The following is a 16,142-nucleotide window of genomic DNA, read 5'->3' on the forward strand; positions in this document are numbered from 1 at the left end:
TTGTGCTCTATTATATATATGAATATACATGCTATATATGCAAATACGTTTTTAAAATATCCACAGTCTAACCTATATATGTACGTGGGTATACTCCTTTATCGTGTTTGTCGTACTGTGGTGCCTTGTGTGCTGCTGTAATACTGGAAGCTTTCCCACCGCTTTTTCAAATACCAGCAGGGTCAACCTTGGTGGACAGGTTTCAGCGGAAAGAAAGAAAACACCAAAACCAATGTCAGAAGAGACTGAAACTTGCTCTTGAACGTCGAGTAGCTAAAGTGAAAGGAAGAAATGGTGAAGTAAAAGAGCTGAACAAAAGATTTCAAATGGCAGTTCAAGAAGACAAAGGAAAGTATTATAATGATGATACTGAAGGATTTTACAGGAAAAATATTAAACGATGCAGGAAGCATCAAAAGAAAATGGAAGGAATACACAGTCACTGTACCAAAAAGAATCGGTCGACATTCAACCATTTCAGGAGGTAGCATATGATCAAGAACCTACAGTACTGAAGTAAGAAGTCCAAGCTGCACTGAAGGCATTGGTGAAAAACTAGGCTCCAGGAACTGACGGAATACCAATCGAGATGTTTCAACAAATGGATGCAGTGCTGGAGGCTCTCACTCATCTATGCCAAGAAATTTGGAAGACGGCTACCTGGCCAACTAACTGGAAGAGATCCATATTTTTTCCCATTCCAAAGAAAGGTGATCCAATCAAGTGCAGAAATTATCGAACAATACTGTTAATATCACACACAAGTAAAATTTTACTGAAGATAATTCAAAAATGGTTGTCACAGTGCATCGACAGGGAACTGCCAGAAATTCAAGTTGAATTCAGAAGAGGACATGGAAAAAGGGGTATCATTGCTGATGTCAGATGGATCATGGCTGAAAGCAGAGAATACCAGAAAGATGTTTACCTGTTTTCTGACTGTGCAAAGGCATTCGACTATGTGGATTATAACAAATATGGATAATATTGTGAAGAATGGAAATTCCAGAACACTTACTTATGCTCATGAGGAACATGTACATAGACCAAGAGGCAGTCGTTCAAACAGAACAAGGGGATACTGCATGTCTTAAAGTCAAGAAAGGTGTTGTGTCCTTTCATCATACTTTTTCAGTCTGTATGCTGAGCAAATAATCAGAGAAACTGGGCTATATGAAGAAGAACGAGGCATCAGGATTGGAGAAAGACTCATTAACAACCTGTGTTATACAGGTGACACAAACTTGCTTGCTGAAAGTGAAGAGGGCTTGAAGCACTTACTGATGAAGATCAAAGGCCACAGCCTTCAGTATGGATTACACCTCAACGTAAAGAAAAAAAAATCCTCACAACTGGAACAATAAGCAACATCAAGATAAACAGAGAAAAGACTGAAGTCAAGGATTTCATTTTCCTTGGATACACAATCAACAACCATGGAAGCAGCAGTCGAGAAGTCAAAAGACGGTTGCATTGGGCAAATCAGCTGCAAAAGACCTCTTTAAAGTGTTAAAATCAAAGATGTCACTTTAAGGACTAAGGTGTGCCTGACCCTAGCTATGGTGATTTCAATTGGCTCATATGCATGCGGAAGGTGGACCATGAATAAGAAAGACCAAAAAAGAATTGATGCCTTTCAATTGTGGTGCTGTCAAAGAATATTGAATATACCCTGGACTGCCAAAAGAAGGAACAAACCTGTCTTGGAAGAAGTACAGCCAGAATGCTCCTCAGAAGCAAGAATGGCAAGACTTCGTCTCACATACCTTGGACATGTTATCAGAAGGGACCAGTCCCTGGAGAAAGACATCATGTTGGTAGAGTAGAGGGTCAGCGAAAAAGAGGAAGACCCTCAATGAGAGGGATTGACACAGCAGCAGCAACAATGCGGCTCAAGCACAATTGTGAGGATGGCACAGGACGGAGCAGTGTTTCGTTCCGTTGTAGGAAGTGAGTCCATGGCACCTAACAACAACAACATACTCCTGTATGCCCTCTTTCCCCTGTTCAGCGTATGTATCCATCTACATATCTGCTTGTAAGTTTGTTTTTACTGTTGTTGTAGGGTTTTGTATGCTGTAGTATTTACTTGGTTGCTTTTTTTGTTCTTGTATTCCTTTGCCTTGGTCAAGTTGTACTGACTCCCCAGTATCATGTCTTGTCTTTCCCTTCATCAAAGTTAACACCTGTCTATTGTCTAGTTAGTGATTTCCCTTCCCACCCTTTCCCTTCCTGGTAACCATCAGAGATTGCTTCTTTCTGTGTGCAAATCTTTTCCTGAGTTTTTATAATAGTGGTTTCATACAATATTTGTCCTTTTGTGATTGACTTTTTTTTACTCAGCATAATGCCCTCCAGATTCACCCATGTTGTGAGATGTTTTGCAGATTCATCATTCTTCTTCATTGTTGCATAGTATTCCATTGTGTCTATGTATCATAATTTCTTTATCCATTTATTTGTTGATGGGCACTTGTGATGGTTATGATTGTGTGTCAGCTTAGCTGGGCCATTATTCTCACTGTCTTTATGTAATCACTCCCATGATCGAATCTGCCGTGAGTAGCCAATCAGTTGAAAGGGATTTTCCTTGGGGGTATGGCCTGATCCAAATATAAGCAGAGGTTCTGGCTTTTTTGCTCACTCTGGATCCTACTGTTGCCTCCTGTTCGTCTGACCTCCAGCTCTTGGGACTTGAGATATCAGCTTATCTGTAGACCTTGGGATTCATCAATCTTCACAGCCTGAGAGCAGAGCCCTGTTTTCCAACTTGCTGATCTTGGGTTAGCCAGCCCCTGCAGCTACATGAATAGAGAAAAGCCTCTATCCTGATCTATGGACTTGGGACGTTGCATCCTCTACAGTCGCGTGAGCCATTTCCTTGATATAAATCTCTATATATATTTATATGCTTTACTGGTTTTGCTTCTCTAGAGAACTGAGCCTTAAACAGGCAATTAGGTTGTTTACATCTTTTTGCCATTGTGAATAATGCTGCAGTGAACATGGGTGTGCCTATGTCTATTATATGACAACTCTTATTTCTTTAGGGTATGTTCCTGGGAATGGGATTGCTGGATCATACGGTATTTTTTATTTCCAGCTTTTTAAGGAAGCACTGTATTGTTTTCCAAAATGGTTGTATCATTTTACATTCCTGTCAGGAGTATGAGAGTTCCAATCTCCCCACAACTTCTCTAGTATTTTTTTTCTGAATTTTGGATCAGTGCCATTCTTGCAGGCATGAGATGATATCTCATCATGGTTTTGATTTGCAGCTCTCCAATGGTTCATGATTGCAAGCATTTTTCATGTATTTGTTGGCTACCTGTATGTCCTCTTTGGTGAAATGCCTGTTCATGTCCTTTGTTCATTTTGTGATTGGGTTACTTGTCTTTTTTATTATTGAGTTGTTGAAGTTTTCTGTATGTTTTTGTGATTAAAGCTTTATCAGATATGTTGGGCCTGCAGCATATCTTTTACCATACCCTTTTCTAAATTATTTTTTTAAAAAAAGCTTGTGCTAATTTTTTTTATTTGAAAATTTGAATTTTTTTCTGTTACCTTCATTTTTATCTAGTAGTTTGTCCATTTTTTCAAAGGGGTCTTACATTAAAAAAACAATCTTAAAAAAGCATATACCACCAATTTAGAAATTTTTGCTTTCTCTGTCATTAAATTCTGGTACAAATTGCCATAACATATAAAGACCTATGGAACTAGAACTACTGTTAAAGATATTTAGATGATCATAGTTTCCCATGATAGCAATTTTTTATGTTCTATATACTTTCCTTTGGTAAAATGTTTTACTTGTGATTTCTTTAGCTTTAGTCAACTTTTTCTTGGGTAGAACTTGATTGTACAACTCATTTGCATAAATGGACTCAATTCTCTTGCAACATTAAGGTTTATATAAAATTTTGAATGGGTTCGGATTAAAAGAAATTATTATTTTGAAGTTAGATTTATGTTTTTCTTTAATGTAGTTGTCTTCTCCCCCCACAAAAAAAAAGACTCTAGTTGAAAAATTGTGGAACGTTATGTAAGAAAAGTATTAAAACCATATTGGATATATTGAAGTCTTGTTGCATACCACATATACTGACATTAAAAAAAATAGCTTTTGTTCCTTTTAATTTAGCGAAGTCTCAAGTAATTTGGGATCATTAATCATTTTATCTCTTTGAATCCATTGTCATCGGAGAGGGTTATCCCCAATAATTTTTAGTTATTTTGAAATGCAGAGTGTTTATTCATTGCACAATAGTTTAATGTAATATTTGGGGATTTCCCTGTCCTGAAAATGTTTCCAGTTACACAGCTTTAAAGAAAAATGTTTCTACCTCTGAGGAAACATGTAGTTTGAAATGTTTCTTACTTTTTCATTTAAAGTTTTCCTATCTCTTACTTCCAGCCAACATGGAACTATAGAAGCACCAGGCCATCCCTCCACAGCAAAGACCCAAAAAACTTAAGTAAGACACAGACGAACGTCATTCCTGGAACCTGAAGTGCCAAATGAAGAGATAGAGATCTCAGCCAGGCACCAAATGGAATAAGAAACTGACAGAGGACAGAAAGCAAGGAAAGATACATGTGGAGGGCCCCATCAGCTAATGCAGCATGGATGTGCCATCTTGGACTCCAGTCAGGGATCAGCAGGCAGGGAGCACAGGAAAGCAGCCTCATGGAACTTCCAGCAGGAGACAGAACACCCAGTAACCAGCGATACACGCTTTCCTACCTGCCATTCTCTCCCTGCTGCTCTACCTCCGACCTTCCTGGCTGGCTGCAGTGGCTCGGCAGGCCAGGAAGTGCAGCGTCTCTGCCACTTGGATCTGCCCCACCCACGTTGGAGATCAATGGATAGGGAGTATGGGAAAGCAGCTTCACGAAGTTTCCAGCAGGAGAGACTACCCAGTAATGAGCGATATACACTTTCCTAGTGCCCCCTTTCTTCCCTCCCCTTCGGCCTCCTCTGCTTCCCCTCAGCCAGTCTGTTGGCTGGGAGGCAACTGCTTTGGCCTCAGGCTGCTTAGATTCACCATGCCCACACTGGCTGGGCCCCTGAGCTGGTATTGCTTCTTTCCATCTCTTTTGGTTTCTTCTGTGCCTCCTACTACCTCCCCCTCCTTTCTCTTGAACACCTGGCTCCATGTGCCATCTTTGCTTCTTCTTGAAAAGCTGTGAAGCCACGCTCGACTGGGGAACCACTCCCCCAGTCCGCAACACCACCCTGGTAGGATTGCCAGGGATTTTTTTTCCTTGTTTGGTTTGTTCTGTTCTGTTTGTTTGTTTTCTTTTCCTTTTTGCACCTTGGGAGCCCCTTCTAGCTGAGATGCACTGCATGGCTTAGGAGCCACTCCCCCAACCCATGCAGCCCGTTTAAGTGGGATCCCTGGGGGCATTTCTCTTATTCTTCTTTTATTTATTTATTTTTCCTTACCTCTTTCTGTCTGTCGTCATTTCTCAGTTCTCATCTCTATACACTTCTTTTCCTGTCTCCTGAATACCTGGTGCTATGTGACATCTATACCCCCTCTAGCCAGGCTACACTGCGCAGCCTGGAAGCCACTTCCCCAGTCTTAGCAGCCCACCTGATGGGACTCTGGGACTCGTAGGGGCTTTTCTTTGCTTTTTTTTTTCTTTTCCAAATTTTTATCTAGTTATTTCTTTCTTTCCCCCTCCCCTTTTTTTTTTCCTTTTATCCATTTCTCGGTTTCTCATCACTCCACTCCAGTGGTGTTCTCCCTTAGCACTCTTTTTTTTTCATTGTTTGTTTGTTTTGGCCCCCATTTTTCTCTCCTCTTTCCCAAACCCCTATTAGCTCCACACATCACAGCCTCCCCCCTCTTCCCTGCCTGTCCGCACCGTGCACTGAACATTACACCTCTGAGCAGCACAGGCATGGTCTACTGGAACCTGCCCAGCACTGATTCCTGGCCTGCCCTGGCAACCCTAGTACATGCCACAACCCATCCCAACCCCTCCCCTTCAGCTGGAACTTCCCTGCTGCACCATAGCCAAATGACCGTCCCTGCCCATTGGGCAAAGAGAAGAAAAGTATTGTGACTACAGACAAGCAAACAACGAACAACGCACAGCCCATTTGCTCAGACATAAATAAATAAAACAAAAAAGCAGGAAAAAAACAAACAAATCTACAATCAAGAAATAAAGAAAATTACTGAATTCCTGAAACAGCATACAATATCAAAACATATTTAAAAAATAGGACAGGATGGGTCCAGTAGACATCCAAAATAAAACATCAGATGACTTTCCAGTAGAAGAAAAGGCAATAGAACTACCTGACAGGGAATTCAAATCTCTAATATTCAGAGCAATCCAAGAGTTGAAGCAAAAAGCAGATAAAAATGAGGAAAACCTAAGACAAATATTTGGAAAAGGCAGACAAATTCATGGAAAATACAGATAAAAAATGGAACAATTCAGGAAAATAATATAGGAACAAAAAGCCAAAATAAATTCACAACTAGAAATCATACCAAAAAAATCAGAATTTCAAAAGATAAACAAGATTTCAGAAACGGACAGTGTCATAGAAGGGCTGAAGAGCAGGTTTAAAACGATGGAATACAGAATCAGTGAAACTGAAGACAAACACTTGGATACAACTCTGAGGAAAAATCAGAAAAAGAACAAAAATGAAGAAACCCTGAAAATTATGTGGGATACAATCAAAAGCAAAAACGTGCAAGTGATCAGAGTTCCAGAATGGGGAGAGAAAACGGAAAACACAGAGAGGGTCATTGAAAAATTGCTGATAGAAAACTTCCCTAATATCATGAATGATGAAAAGCTGATCATCCAAGAAGCTCAACGAACCGTATATAGGATAGACCCCAAAAGAAAAACACCAAGGCATTTTATAATCACACTCACTGAAACCAAAGACACAGAAAAAAATCCTGGGAGCAGCTAGAGAAAAACAAAGAGTCACATACAGAGGAGAAACAATAAGACTAAGCTCTGATTATTTGGCAGAAACCATACAGGCAAGAAGGCAATAGGATGACATATATAAAACCTTGAAAGAAAAAAACTGCCAATCAAGAATAAAATATCCTGCAAAACTTTTGTTCAAATATGATGGTGAAATTAGGACATTTCCAGATAAACAGACATTAAGGGAATAAGTAAAAACCAAACCAAAGTTAAAAGAATTATTAAAGGTAGTCCTTCGGTCTGAGAACAAACAACATCAGACCACAGCATGACTCTAGGATGTGAGATTGTACCAACCAGTTACCAAATTAAGAAATGAAGTCTCAAGGACTATCCAAAACAAAAATAATTGCAACAGGCAACCAGAGAGGTTATTCTGTAAATGACAACAACATCAGAACAATACAAGAGGGAATAAACGGTATAGGTATAGGACTTTCTAATGGAGAGGAATACAAGGCAATATCAAATAATAATAGATTGTTTCAAACCTAGGAAGATAAGGGTAAATTTCAAGGTAACCAGAAAGAAAGTTAACAAACCCACTCATCAAAATAAAGAAGAAAAAGTCTCAATAAAAACAAAAAACTTATTTTATTTAACGTTTTCTTTCTTCCTCTTAGTCTTCTGTGTTGAGATCATTTTGTTTGTGGATTCCTTTTTCATTTCTTTTGTTTTCGTAATTGAGATCTTTTTGTTTGTGGATTCCTTTTTCATTTCTTTTGTTTTCGTAGATTTTGTTTATAAGAAAACGTTAGCACTACAAAAAAAAAGCACTACAAAATGACAGGAATAAACTGAACGATAAAGAACAATGATGAGTCTGTGAAGCATCTCATAAAATGGATGCATCTGGAGGACATTATGCTGAGTGTAAAAAGTCAATCGCAAAATGACAAATATTGTGTGAGACCACTACTATAAAAACTCATGAAAAGGTTTACATACAAAAAGAAACAATATTTGATGGTTATGAGACAGTGGAGGGGTGGGGTTGGAAAAAAACTTAAGGGACAAAAGGTAAGCAGTAACTTTGGGGAAGAGTAAGATAGTACACAATACTGGGGAAGCCAGTACAACCTGTACAAGGCAAGGCCACGGTAACTCCATAGACACATCCAAACTCCCTGAGGGACTGAATTGCTGGGCTGAGGGCTGTGGGACCATGGTCTCAGGGGACATCTAGCTCAATTGGTATAAAAGAGTGTATAAAGAAAATGTTCCACATTCTACTTTGGTGAGTAGTGTCTGGGGTCTTAAAAGCCTGTGAGCGACCATCTAGGATACTGGTCTCACTCCTTCAGGAGCAAGGAATAATGAAGAAAACTAAAGACACAAGGGAAAGATTAGTCCAAAGGACTAATGGACCACATCTACCACAGCATCCACTAGACTGAGTCCAGTACGACTAGATGGTACCCAGCTACCACCACTGACTGCTTTGACAGGGATCACAATAGAGGGTCCCAGACAGAGCTGGAGAAAAATACAGAACAAAATTCTAACTCAAAGAGAAAGACCAGACTTGCTGGGCTGACAGAGACTGGAGAAACCCTGAGAGTATGGCCCCCAGACATTCTTTCAGCTCAGTAATGAGGCCACTCCTGAGGTTCACCCTTCAGCCAAAGATTGAACAGGCCCATGGAACAAAGCAAGACTGGAGGGGTGCACCAGCCCTGGGGTGGGGACTGGAGGGCAGGAGGGAACAGGAAAGCTGGTAATAGGCATCCCAGGGTTGAGAAGGGGGAGTGTTGACATGTCGTGGGGCTCTTAACCAATGTCATATAACAATGTGTGTACTGACTGATGAGAAACTAGTTTGTTCTGTAAACCTTCATCTAAAGTTCAATAAAAAATAAAAATTAAAGTTTTCCTATCTCTACTCGCATTTAAATATGAGGGTAAATGTTTTAGGTGAAATTTAATGGCTTTGTCGTTCAAACACATCTGTATCACCACTCTTTTCTCCATTTTTTGGGACTAGAACTGAAATGGAGCCCTGGTGACCTATAAGGTCCTTACATTATCAAGAAAAGAACAGGGTAGAACTGCCCCATAGGGTTTCCAAGGAGTGGCTGGTAGATTCGAACTGCAGACCTTTTGGTTAGGAGCTGAGCTTAACCACTGTGCCACCAGGGCTCCCAAGAAAAGGCACAATGCCTTAATATCATGGTATTGTGGTGTTTTGACTTAAAGGGGAAAAGGTACTTAATTCTGGAGGAATGTTGATTGTATCTTGTTATGAAGACTCCTCTTACCTTTTTTGATATATTTTCACCTAAGAAGAAGATGGAGTACACTGTAATAATACAACTTAACTGTTCACTATGGACGGCAGCAGGTTTGGTTTTGGTTACAAGGTATTTGGATTAAAAAATTATTACACAAACTTGTCACCAAATTAACACGAGATTCAAATTATCTGTGTAAAACTATTCACTTTTAAATAATTTAAAATATATCTAGGACGACTTAAAACTTACTGTGCAAAGATATAGCTATTGGTCTCTACTAATATGGAGCAAAAGAAAACAAAGGAAATCAAAGGCTCAAAGAAGAAACAACTCCATGGGACTAATAGCCCACATGAACCACAACCTCTTCAAACCTGAGACCAGAAGAACTAAATGGTGCCCCATTACCACTACTGACCACTCTGACCAGAGACACGATAGAAGGTCTTGGGTAGAATGAGAGACAAACGTAGAACAAAACTCTAATTCCTAAAAAAGGAAAGATAGAGACTAGAGAAACCCCCGACTATCACCCTAAAATATCCTTTGAACTTGGAATTGAAGCTATTTCTGCAGGTCATCTTTCAGCCAAATAACAGATTGGCTTATAAAATAAACAATACCACCCATGATTAATACGCTCCCTTAAACAATTAACTATATGAGATCAAATGGTCACCAATTACCCAGAAGCAAAAATGAGATGGCAAGGAGGGGAAGGGAAGATAGATCAATGGAAACAGAAAAAACAATGGCAAAATGAGAATGCCGACACCTTGTAAAAATTGTAACCAATGGCACGGAACAATTTGTACAAAAATTGTTAAACCAACCAAAAACCAAACCCATTGCCATCGAGTCGATTCCGACTCATAGCAACCCTATAGGACAGAGTAGAACTGCCCCATGGAGTTTCCAAGGAGCAGCTAGTGGATTTGAACTACCAAGCTTTTGGTTAGCTACCGAGCTCTTAAATACTACGCCACCAATGGGGAACCTAATTTGCTGTATGAACTTTCACCCAAAACACAGTAATTTTTTAAGCCCTTGTGAATCTTAAAGTTTATATAAAGATTTGAATTGATTTGGATTAAAAGGAAGCATTGTTTTGAAGTTAGATTTATATTTTTCTTTTATGTAGTTACTATTAAAAAGAAAATTTTTTTCTATTAAAATGTGTCTCCTCCATTTTTTTTAGGATCAGAAAAGGGATATTACTAAGTTTTGCACAAAAATAATTTAAATGTCTTGCATTAATTTGATAACAAGTTTACAACCATTTGTGAAATCATGGTGCACAAAGAGGCCTTTGAACTTCCCTGAACCTCATTTAATCATATGGACCTAGCTTGTTCCTTGCGTTTTCCTCATGATGCCATGTGTTTAAGATCTAGCCACTCAGTGTCAAGTTAGGGTTACTCTGATTTTCATCTAAAAGTTGTTAAAATTGTATTTTGTGGGTGTTTTGGAGAGCAAGTCTTAATACTACTCTAATTCCGAAAGCCAATTTTTGGTGTGCTTTTGTATAGCCATAACATAAAATACTTTAAAGTAATATGCCATTATAAGACAATTTGAAATTGTTAGGTTCTGATAGTGTATTTACCAAGAAATTAATTACATTTACAAACATAAAAAAGGGGTATTGTGATATTTTCTGCTTTTGTATAGAAAAATATCCTTTGGCACGTGTATCCCAACACAATGTGAAAGATTAGCTTTATACAATACTAAAACATACTTAAAATTGATGCGATGGATGACACTCCTCCATATCGCCACAAGATCTGTGCATACATCTAGCACGGCACTCATCACGAGGCACTGTAATTGCTTATTTATACATCTGCCTCTCCCAACTAGATTGTGAGCTCCCTGAGGTGGGCAAATGAGATCTTAATTCTCATATACCCTCAATAACTACCTCAGTGCCAGGCATTTAGTATGCACACAATAAATGTTTGATGATTGATAAATTGATTGATGCAATAACTCAATTCAAATGTCACTTCTATGAAAATTTCTTTAAATCTTCCCATCCTTAATGGTCTGACTGAGACTGGAGGGACCCGGGAGACATGGCCCCTGGACTCTGTTAGCCCAGAACTGAAACCATTCCTGAAGCCAGCTCTTCAGACAAAGATTAGACTGGACTATAAGACATAAAAATGATACTCGTGAAGAGAGTGCTTCTTTGCTCAAGTAGATAACATGAGACTAAATGGGCAGTTTATGTCCAGAGGCGAGATGAGAAGTCAGAAAGGGACAGGAGCTGGTTGATTGGATATGGGAAATCCAGGGTGGAAAGGAGGAGTGTGCTGTCACATTACAGGGAGAGCAACTAGGGTCACATAACAATGTGTGTATAAATCTTTGTATGAGAAACTAATTTGAACTGTAAACTTTTTCTTAAAACACAATAAAAAAAAATCTTCCCATCCTCCCATCTCTTCCCCCTACTAAAGCAGTTAATGGTTCTTTCCTCTATGCGATTTGTACACACCCCTTTTTTGTTGAAGTAAAATCCACATAACAAAATTGACCATGTTAAAGTGCACAATTGAGTAGCATTTAGTATATTCACAATGTTGTGTAACCATCACCTCTATCCAGTTCCAAAACATTTTCATAACCCCAAAAGAAAACTCTGTACCAATTAAGCAGTTATTATCCTTTCTCCCTCCCTCCCAGGCCTTGGCAACCACTAATCAACTTTCTCTGTACTTTCTTTCTCACCTATTCTGGGTGTTTCATATAAATGGAATAATATAGTATGTGGCATTTTGGGTCTGGCTTTGGGTGGTACAAATGGTTAATGAACTCAGCTGCTAACCAAAAGGTTGGAGGTTTGAGTCCACCCAGAGGTTCCTCAGAAGAAATGCCTGGCAATCTCCTTCTGAACAATCAGCCACTGAAAACGCTATGGAGGATTCTGGGAAGATGGTGACATACACAGACCATCATTCTAGCCCTCCTCCACAAATACAGCAAGGAAACGGTGCTCGGCTTTGAGGGACTCTGAATCAAGGAGCAGAGGAAAGCAGCAGAGTACTGTAGACAGGTAAGAATCAACAACTAGTCACATACGGTAGGAAAATCACTTCTCCCACTGTCCGTGTCCCTCCTCCTAGCCACGTGGGCTGCCAGCTGTTGTGAACTGGGGAAGTGGCCCCAGCAAGAGATTGCTTCCCTAACCACCACACCCTCTTCCTGAGGCAGCACCCCAAGCTTCTGTTCTAAAATCAGCAAGGCAGACCTCCTTGCGGTTCTGTTTAGAGTGTGCCAACATGACCCCCACCTGGACACTGTCAGCTGAAAGCCTACTGTGAATTGCTACAGAAGGCCCCTGCAGTGTAGTCTTCTCCCATAGTCAGCACTCTACCTGCCTCCCAGCGCACCCCATAGCTCAGGTCTCTGAAACCAACAGGACAGATCTCACAGGGAGTCATTTTGGGTCTGTCGTCTCTCCCTTCCTGTCAGTGCTGAGGACAACTAACTGAGGCTACTGTATGCCAGTAAGCAGGCATCCTTTTTTTTTTTATAATTTTTATTGTGCTTTAAGTGGAAGTTAACGAATCAAGTCAGTCTCTCACACAAAAACCCATATACACCTTGCTACACACTCCCAATTACTCTCTCCCTCCACTCTCTCTTTTTGTGTCCATTTAACCGGTTTCTAACCCCCTCCACCCTCTCATCTCCTCTCCAGGCAGGAGATGCCAACATAGTCTCAAGTGTCCACCTGATCCAAGAAGCTCACTCCTCACCAGCATCCCTCTCCAACCCATTCTCCAGCGCAATCCATGTCTGAAGAGTTGGCTTCAGGAATGGTTCCTGTCCTGGGCCAACAGAAGGTCTGGGGGCCATGACCACCGGGGTCCTTCCAGTCTCAGTCAGACCATTAAGTCTGGTCTTATGAGAATTTGGGGTCTGCATCCCACTGCTCTCCTGCTCCCTCAGGGCTTCTCTGTTGTGTTCCCTGTGAGGGCAGTCATCGGTTGTAGCCGGGCACCATCTAGTTCTTCTGGTCTCAGGATGATGTAGTCTCTGGTTCATGTGGCCCTTTCTGTCTCATGGGCTCGTAATCGCCTTGTGTCCTTGGTGTTCTTCATTCTCCCTTGATCCAGGTGGGTTGAGACCAATTGATGCATCTTAGATGGCTGCAAGCAGGCATCTTGAGTGGAGGCTACACCCACAGCTAACATACTACAAGGGGGGCTGTGGTAGCAACAAGGCAGACCTCCCTGGGGATCCGTTTGGGACATTAAAAACCCTTCTCCAAAGACAACACACAATACACGGGAAGTCAGCAAAACTGGACTAATCCAAAAGCTAAGAAGTTTCCTGAATACGACCATACACTTCAAAGGACAGAGTAGCACAGCCGGCGGTCCGGGGACCATGGTTTCAGGGGGCACCTAGGTCAATTGGCATAACAAAGTGTATTAAGAAAAAGTTCTACATCCCACTTTGGTGAGTGGCATCTGGGGGTCTTAAAAGCTAGCAGGCGGCCTTCTAGATGCATCAATTGGTCTCAACCCACCTGGAGCAAAGGAGAATGAAGAACACCAAAGACACAAGGAAAATATGAGCCCAAGAGAAAGAAAGGGCCACGTAAACCAGAGACTACATCAGCCTGAGACCAGAAGAACTAGATGGTGCCTGGCTACCACCAATGACTGCCCTGACAGGGTACACAACAGAGAATCCCTGATGGAGCAGGAGAAAGTGGGATGCAGACCTCAAATTCTAGTAAAAATAAACCAGACTTAATGCTCTGACTGAGACTGGAGGGACCCCAGAGGTCATGGCCCCCAGACTCTCTGTTAGCCCAAAACTAAAACCATTCTTGAAGCCAACTCTTCAGACAAAGATTAGACCGGACTATAAGACATAAAATGATACTTACTGGTGAGGAGTGTGCTTCTTAGCTCAAGTAGACACATAAGACTATGTGGGCAGCTCCTGTCTGGAGGCAAGATGAGAAAGTAGAGGGAGACAGGAGCTGGTTGAATGGACACGGGAAATACAGGGTGGAGAGAAGGAGTGTGCTGTCACATTGTAGGGAGAGCAACTAGGGTCACATAATAATGTATGTATAAGTTTTCATATGAGAAACTTACTTGAACTGTAAACTTTCACTTAAAGGACAAAAAAAAAAAACCCTTTTCCACCCAGACTTTGTCACCTGCAAGCATTCTGTGAATTGCTACAGAAGGCCCCTGCAGGGGACTCTCCTCCCATAGATACCACTCTACCCATTTGGGAGTGAGTAGTCTGTTATGTCAGTGAGGCAGGATGGGGATGGGATGTATTTTGAGTCACCACCTTACTAGTGGATGTGACTCAAGTCACCACACTTATCCCAGGCACCACCATTACCACCTTTATTCAAGTCACACTCTTCCACTGCCTTGCTCAAGTAGGGGAAGTTTCCTTGAGGGTATGGTCTGCATCCAATAACTACATGAATACTTGGACAGAGCTCTCTCTCTTGCTCTCAATCCTGCATCCTGCACATCATCATCTGACCACTGGTTCTTGGAACTTGAGCTGGCAGCCTACTGTCTGACCTGATTCACCAGCTTCCGCAGCCTCGTAAGCCAGCAGCCCGTCATCTGACCTGCTGATTTGGGTTCATCAGCCCCTGTAACCACGTGAGTCAGGAGAAGCCTCCAGCCCAACGCTTGACCCACAGATTTGGGACTTGCCAGCTTCCACAACCGCGTGAGCCATTTCCTTGATGGTTCTTGAGTTCTGCGAAATGTTGCAGTGAATTACGGAACCCAAAGACAGAAGCGGGGATACTGGGGGGAGGAGGAGTACTTGATGTTACAGACGATGGAGTAGTTCATTAGTTTGGAAAAGCTGGACATTTGGGACATCTTTAACCTCTGCCTCATAGGAACCAGCTTTGTGCTGATCTTTATAAAAGGATCAGCACAAAGCTGGTTTTACTTTTCAGACAGCTGGTGTCAGAATGTTGGGATTTGCTGCAACGGCCCAGACTCACTGGAATATGTGGTTATGGGAAAAAAAGGGATAAATGGGAGAATGAGACACCTTAGGTTTCTGGATGGAATAAAAAACACTCATGGATTGAAGCAGCTGTTATGTTGCAATCAGTTACCCAAGGCAAAAGCTATTCATGGGAAATAGGAGTGGTAGATCTAACTCCTGAGGAATTGGTTAGTTGGATTCATAAGGAAAGGGCCAGAAATACAATTCATTGGTTGCTGTTATCAGTAATAGCTGCAATGGCAGGAAAAAAGGATGCAGCGGTGGATTGTAGCACTTAACAAAGCCCAGATTCGGTCAGGTCCAAGCTACCACTGCTAGTCTCAGGGTTGACGCAGAAATGAAAAATCATGTTGGAACAACAGAAAGTACCGCTATGACCACCGGTGACCAATAGGGTAGTCCAGGAGGGGAACAGGCAAAACCAAGAAACTATTGAAACCAGGGGGTATAGTGTAAAGGATTTGCTTCAATTTGAAGATTAATATTGACAGTTTCCTGAGGAACTGTTACTAAGATGGATTTTGAGAGTGACTAATTTAGGGGCAGTGTCTTTAGTTTTGAATGCTGCAGAATGGAAGAGTATGTTTGGGTTGATGCAAGACCCGCAACTCACTATGGAACAGTCATGAATGATGCTACAAGATCCATTTACACAACAGGTTAACCCAGAGGGGACAGCCAGCCTCATGGACTGGATAAAAGTTGCAGTGAGATTTGTTTACCCTGAGGAGGGAAACTGCTCCTCTCCCCCTCTAACTACCCAATGGAACACTCCAGAGGAAGCAGCTGATGTGCTGCTTATACAAGCCATGCTGGAATGGCTTTATGGTGAGCAAGATACTCATCCAATGAGCGTGCCCCTTACGCAGGTCATGGTAGATACGGCAATCAAGGGAGCCCCTTCTACATGGGCAC

Source organism: Elephas maximus, chromosome X (assembly GCF_024166365.1).
Source record: "Elephas maximus indicus isolate mEleMax1 chromosome X, mEleMax1 primary haplotype, whole genome shotgun sequence".
Classification (NCBI taxonomy): Eukaryota; Metazoa; Chordata; class Mammalia; order Proboscidea; family Elephantidae; genus Elephas; species Elephas maximus.